This window comes from Physeter macrocephalus, chromosome 11 (assembly GCF_002837175.3).
Source record: "Physeter macrocephalus isolate SW-GA chromosome 11, ASM283717v5, whole genome shotgun sequence".
Lineage (NCBI taxonomy): Eukaryota > Metazoa > Chordata > Mammalia > Artiodactyla > Physeteridae > Physeter > Physeter macrocephalus.
The window spans coordinates 169,814,812-169,822,598 of record NC_041224.1 but is presented as its reverse complement, the minus strand read 5'-3'; positions in this window follow the sequence as shown (position 1 = coordinate 169,822,598).

Genomic DNA, 7,787 nt, shown 5'->3' with positions numbered 1-7,787 from the left:
AAAACAAGAATTGGCTGGGAAGATAAAGATTAATTTGTAATAAGTACACTATTATTTTACTGAGTGATTCTATCTTTTAGATATTTGAGGAAAGTCTACTGACAAAGTAATCCAGTTTTTTGTTTTTTTTTTTAATTTCAGTGTCCTTGCTTTTGAGCCTAGTGTTGGCTTTCTAATGTCAGAATAAATCCTACTAACTGAAAAATTTAGAAAAGTTTTTCTAATGATAAATACATTCAGTGAAAAACTCGAGTCTTTTAAAATTCTAATTAGAGTTTAAATTGATTCATTTGAGCCATATGTATGTTATGAAAGCTAAAGAGATAACTATTTGTGATTATTGTCCTTAATGAATAATCTTCATTATTTAGACTTTTTAAGTTAGTTTCTACAGTGGTTTCATGTTAAGTTTTTCAAACGTTAGCAGATTATGGTGGTTATAGTAAAGGGTTTTGTTTTAAATCTGGTAGCATATTTAGGAACCATTAAATTATAACTTACAATTTCAAATCTTCATACTTGCATTATAATTACTTAAAATTAGTCTGCATTAATAGCCTAAATAGATGCCTTAGTTTGGAGGAAAAAATACTATTCTATTTTCTAGTTACTTAACAATTCACTTAATTGTTACTAGTTACTTGATAGTTCAGTGAAATGTACCTCTGTGTGTGTGTGTGTGTGTATCTGTGTATACACACACATATATTTGGGGCTTGTAACACCTAATTAATAAGATCCATTCCTTAAATTCACTATCTACCCTGCTGTGATCCCCACCTATACTGAGTACTCTCTGGTATGAATGATCAGTCAACCATAGGGTATGAGATATCTGTATTTGTTTCTTTCTAAATGAAATATATGGATATAAACAGTTCAAACTAGTAATACCAGATTGGTTTCCTAAGAACTAATATAGCTATAAGAGGTGGTAACATTCCAGAGTTCCATGATTATTTTAAGGTAGCTTTAAAGATGGTTAGATTTTGATTTCATACAAAGACTTCAGAGTCCTAAACTTGGTTATTTAAAACATCCAGAGATAGTAGGTATTTGTTTTTTGAAGATTTAGTAAGGAATGCATTTTGTTTATTTGGTTGATTTTATCTAGACTTTATAAATGTGATTTTTTTTTTTTCCCAAGCTACTTCATAGTTGGTGCCTTCATAGGAAATTTTAGTTTGATTAGTCAACTCTCTCTGCTGGGTTTTGGGTATTTGAATTTTTTTTGTTTGGTTGGTTTTGGGGTATTTTTGTGGGAGAGTGATAACCTAAGAAGTTTCTGCAGCAGAAATATCATGAAACCATATATGTCCCTTACAAAGTTGTGGCATTTAGAGGAGTTTTTCAAAGCCTGTGTTGGGATGTAGGCAAATTAAGCAAAGCATCATAGTGAATTCAGCTTATGTGTAGAATGACAAGCATATTTAGCAGTTTTTGCTAATATTCTGGGCTTCTTTTCATTGTGACTGTTTTGCAGACTTAATAATGTTCCTTCCTGATAAGAGGCTGACTGGAATTTATTTTTGTTTAAAGAAATATTTTTAATATGGAGAAAATAAAAGCTGCACATATGCCTCTCATATGGCAAACTCTAAATTAGCATTACTCCATCACAGCATTCGATACCAACCATGGTAACAGCATGCAGGTATACTGTTTTTCATTAAACTTAGCACTTTACATTGAAAGTTTTCAAATCAGATCTTATTAGGGCAGATTTCACATGACAGGACTAATACATAAATATTTACTCTTTTGAAGGTATTTAGACATTGGAAATTAATGGCTTGCTTATGAGCCATAGATTTGAAGAGCGATTTGAAATGAAATTTCCATTTCTTAACCTTTTTGTAGATGGACTGGTTGGGCATAATGCTATGTTTCTATATTCTAGAACTGTTAACAAATAATACTATTTATTTCTTAATATCGACCAACATATTATTAAATTAGCTCTTTTTCCTCAAAAGAGCTCTGAGATGATTGGGAACACTGTGCGCTGAAGTTGGATGCAAAGTTGACTGTTGTACAGTGAACCTCTTGGGAGAACCGAAGGCTCAGGAAGCTATGAGTAATGAAGCATAAAGCCCGTCATTCATATGTAGCTTAGTCAGTGCCCCAGCTTTGTTTCTCAGTGTTCAGTTTTTAATAATTATAAAAAGCTCACTTTATTCCTACTCTCTTCCCTGAACCCTTGGCTTTAATTGAAGAGTAAAATGTATTATGTATGCTTCTCCATGAGTATTGCTGATGATTTTGCAAAAAGGAGGTGGGAAGGCAGTTTAGTACTGGATTTCCAGACTGGCCAGACACAGCATCTCTGTGCCTCTGTTTCTTCATCTGTAAAATGAAAATAATTATACCTGTCCTCCCCCCACATCAGCAGCATACTGAAAGATCAATTAAAGTAGAGGGGAAAAAAATGTCTAAGATGCATTGATCCAAAAGATGGACAGAACATAGATGTAGCTGTTATTTAATAATGACAGCTTTGCTATATAGCAATTTCATTGTATCTTTGCCTGGTACTGTGTAGTGAATATCAACTAGCATTTTGAAGTAGAAACTGATAATAGGGAGATTTTTTTTTTGTTTTTTGTGGGTTTTTTTTTGCGTTACGCGGGCCTCTCACTGTTGTGGCCTCTCCGGTTGCGGAGCACAGGCTCCGGACGCACAGGCTCAGCGGCCATGGCTCACAGGCCCCGCCCCTTCAGCGGCCATGGCTCACAGGCCCAGCCCCTCCGCAGCATGTGGGATCTTCCCGGACCGGGGCACGAACCCGTGTCCCCTGCATTGGCAGGCGGACTCTCAACCACTGCGCCACCAGAGAAGCCCGAGTTTTTTAATTATATAGATTTTTAATACTTAAGGTCATCAAATAATATTGGTAAAAATTTATAGTGTATGTTATAGATCTGAGTGTGCGTTAAAAACATATCACTGCACAGCTAATTTGTAGAAGGTCTTGCGACTTGAGTTGACTTGGTTATTTCAGAGGGCTGCAGCGTTAATCAGATCAAACTGTAGTCATAGCACTTTTTTAGCATAGCCCAGAATCTTAGAGTTGAGGAGCCTTGGAGCTCACCCAGGGCAATTTCCTGCCGGAAACCAGGTTCCTTCCTGGTGACGTCACTGACAGGCGCTTATGCAGCCTCTTCCTGAAAACTTTTTGGGGAAGGAGGAGTGTGCTGCTACCTCACTGCTTTGATGTGTACCTTTTGTTCAGGAATTTCCTAAAACTTGGAACTAGTCATGTGTTACATTAGAAGATGCAAGCATTTAAAATTTATATTGAACACCATCCTTATTTAAAGGGCCTGGGTTTGTATTATTTTCTGGGGTTTGTTTTATGTTTTCGAGATGGTTTTCCCCATTGATTGGGTTGCTTTCTCCACTTTCTTAGTAATTTGACAATATTTTCTTCCCTTTTTATTGGTATCTTCTTCCACTTAGCATTTATGGTAGCAAGGAGGGGAGGGATGTCTATTTTTTCAGTGGGCTGAAATCATAACTTCTGTTTTGTCTTACTATAGCAACTGGATTGAGGACCGTCTCTTATTTAAAGGTGCTTCAAAACTAGAAGCCATTCCTTTCAGGGCAATGCCTGAGAAGTGATGTCAGGAACTCTAGGGAAGGGGAAGCTGAGAGGACCCCAGAGTAGAGAAGAGTGTCTGTATTTCCTTCTAAGGAGCATGCTTCCAAGAGACAGGAGAGACACGGCAGAGACATGGCATTCTAGTGTAGCGCCAGCTGCCAGGTAAGACAGCCTTGAAACAATGTGTCCATTTTGCTTTAGCAGGACAGGTTTAGGGACGTATCTAGCTTTGATATTTATTTATTTATTTATTTTTAAAATCTTTATTGGAGTATAACTGTTTTACAATGGTGTGTTAGTTTCTGTAGCTTCGATATTTAAATCCACCATTTGGTTTTCACTTCTCTGTTTCTCTCTCTCTCTCACTCAGTCTCTTTCCCCCATGGCATTCCTTCTCCTTTCTCCCACCTTTTTAAAGGAAGCTGTGCTTGTTCTCGCTGGAATCCAGGTCACTATGTCAACCATATTAAATGAACCAGCCTTAGACTCTAAACCCTGTAGCAGGGATTATCTGTGGGTAGCCACCAAATTAACTATTTTAGACAGTTTTAAACAGCTATTTGCTGTCCAGTCACATCAGCTGTCTAGCAGTCCAAGGTGGCCTTTCAGGCAGAAGAATCACCAACCAGAGTGGATACGTTTCTAAAATAAAAGACCTGTAGTTAGTGATCCCCTTTGAAAAGCTTCTCTTTTCAGACATATGGGTGCATGTTCCTCTCTGGCCAAAACTTTGTTTCCAATCTCAAAAGGGCTGTTTCTGAAGGTGTCTTTGCAACCCTTTTGTTGCTGGCTCTGTTAGTTGCCTGATAAGCAGTAGCTAATTCATCATTCCCTAAGTACCAGAGGAGCAGCTGTTATATTCAGACTCCCAGGCAACAGCCTATGCAGGTCCCCCCAGCTAGGATCAAGTACTCATTTGTCATCAAAGGAGGGAACTATTCTATTTGCAGACATTTGATTGTATTTTGCTTCTGTTGATCTTTGTCATGTTCTGCCTGCCTTAATGAGGTTCTTTACCTGCATATCTGTCTCTCTCTCTCTCACCTTACTCCCAATTTTCCAATATGGAAAATTCCTTTTTATTTGAGAAAGAAGCAAAAAATCCTTTTAAGTGCAGTCTATAGATAGGATTTGCTTTGGGAATAGATGATTTCTTCTTCTTTTCGGTTGTAAACCTCAATTTGGATGGCGATTAGAATGGGTTTTTAAACTCTTTGAAAAAGCCCTTCTGGGGCAAACCTCTGACAGAGTCACTGAACTGGCATGCAATTACAATTTTATTTGCATGACTTTTTTTCTAAGTCGCTCTAGAAGCATGTTAAGACGTTTTGACAATGCAAGAAATAAAATTATTCTCACATCGAGGATCAGTTTTACTTTATATCTGCCTTTATGCCATCTTCCATTGTTTTTATTAGTATTAATCTAGTATTAATTCTCCCCAAAGGAAGTGGCTTGATGCCTCCCACATTAAGTAGGTAGAAGCTTTTCTTTAGCTGCTTTCCTGAATCCCATATTTGTAATAATTTAGGGTAGGATTTTTTTTAATTGATTAAGTTTAATTGTGCTACAATCTTCAAGTATTAATTTATAATGAACTTTTCCTCTTCTGGGATTATTAGAAGAGCTAAACGTTACATGTTTCTTTTGTTGCTATAAATATACACAGTCATTTGAAAGTTATTTGAATGCTTTATTACAGTGATAATTGGTATTGCCATTGATTAAAGGTAAAAATATATGGAGTTAAAAATTTGTATACGATATACTATTTATTGAGAATTTTCAGAATCCCATAGCTGCTTGTCTTTAAAACTTATAAGAGGAATGTGTTTTTTTTCCCTTCCTGGCCTCAAATTTAGTTTTCCCTTTGTTCAGGCAGGTTTGAATGAGTTATATCACTGGAAAACACACATGTATCAAAAGGTAGATATATTGTAGAAACATGATGTTTTCTTGCCTTGGAAGTCTGACCAGACAGTTTTTATGTATGGGTTTTATTTTTAACAAAGCAGTAAGGGCTTACTTTCTACCAACTTCTGTGTGTGTAAAGATGTATTTGTTCAAGTTTTAAGAACAAAATTAACCTGTCAGTGTACAAACACCTGATATCTGATTTGGATTTGGGGGGAGGTGGTTTGGGGCAGAGAGAGCTGTTTATAGTATGTTGTTTTTTGGAATTAAGTAAGATTATTAAAGTAACACAACAGTAGATATCAGTAATTTTATGTCTTACTCAAATTGACTTGCTTGTGCTAAAATTGCATGTAGGTAACTGAATGCAGTTTTCTGTTGTTCTCTTAGTTACACTTGTCTGCTCTGCTTTGCACTGCCTTGAAAGTAGAGGAAGCTTCCCTTGCACCGAGTTCTCTAAAGGTCCGGTGCTCTAGTTGCCCATTCATTGCTCTTCTCAAAAGAACCCCTGTCAGAATCCGAAGGCTCTAGAAGAAACTGGCCCCTGATAGATCATAAGGGAGGGAATGCCTGGGGCTTCATTACCACAGCTCTTGGCAGCTGGTTCCCCGTCTCCTTGGCCACCTCCCGCCCAATCTTCTGTGACTCTCTCCCCTGCTCCCTTGGGCACTGATCCCTCGCTTTTATCCTCTGAAACTCACCCACCTTCTACCCCTCAAGGCCAGCTTCTCTCAGTCTTCCAAAGAAATAGTTCCTTAACTGGATTATTTTTGGAGACAGCAGCAGTTGATGGAATGAGCAGAGGCTCAGCTGCTGTCTCAGCTAGCATAACAAATAACCCCAAAACCCAGTGGCATCAAACAACCACCATTTATTATTATTTCCCAGTTCCTGTGGGTCAGGAATTCAGGAGCAGCTTAGCTGGATGGTTCTGACTCAGACCTGAGTTTCTCATGCAGTCAGGATGAAGGTGGTGGCTGGGTTGCCATCATTTGAATGCTTGACTGGGGCTGGCTGATCTCTCCCAGGATGGTTCACCCAGGCTCTCAAAAGGGCTGCTTGAGTGTCCTTACAACATGACAACTGGCTTCTCCTAAGCTAAGTACCTATGGGAAAGCAAGGCGGGAGCGACGGTTCCTTTGCTGTCCTAGCCTCAGATGTCACAGACATTACATTCTCTAGAAGCCAGCAACCAAGTACAGCCACTCTTAAGGAGATGAGAGTTAGGCTCACCTTTTGAAGGGAGTAGTATCAAAGAATCTGTGGACATATTTTAAAATCACCACACATGTAAATCCTTACTCCCCCATTTTACTGTGTGGTATTGGATGAGTTACACTCCCAAGCCTTAGTTTCTTAATCTCTAAAATGAGTATAACACTATCTCCTCAAAGGGAAATCATATGGATTCAGACCAAGCCTGAGGCCCAGTAGGTGTTCAATGATGGTAGTTATTGTTATCTGGGCTTGGGAAGAAGACCGAGGTTGGACTCTGCTGACTGCCCAGGTGAAGATGGACCCCCAGCATGATGGTGTTTGGGAAAGACACTCGCCAGACAGTCCCACAGTACGGGGGGCTCCTCCCAGCTAGGTCAGTGAAGGAGCCAAGCTGGCTTAGTGTAAAAGTGCCAGCTTCTGAGCTGGAAGCCACCACTTTGTCTTTCTCCTACTTCTCACCCTGCAATAGACAGAACAATGGCTGTGTCCTAATCTCAGAATATGGTGCCTTATGCCACAAAAGGAAACTTCCTGGTCTTTCTTTTTTTTTTTGAATTTTATTTTATTTTTTAATACAGCAAGTTCTTATTAGTTATCTGTTTTATACATGTTAGTGTATATATCTCAATCCCAATCTCCCAATTCATCTCAGCCCCCCCACCACTTTCCCCCCTTGGTGTCCATACGTGTGTTCTTTACATCTGTGTCTCTGTTTCTGCCTTGCAAACCGGTTCATCTGTACCATTTTTCTAGATTCCGCATATATGCGTTAAATACGATATTTGTTTTTTTTCTTTCTGACTTACTTCACTCTGTATGACAGACTCTAGATCCATCCACGTCTCTACAAATAACTCAGTTTCGTTCCTTTCTATGGCTGAGTAATATTCCATTGTATATATGTGCCACATCTTCTTTATCCATTCATCTGTTGATGGACACTTAGGTTGCTTCCATGTCCTGGCTATCGTAAATAGAGCTGCAATGAACATTTTGGTACATGACTCTTTTTGAATTATGGTTTTCTCAGGGTATATGCCCAGTAGTGGGATTG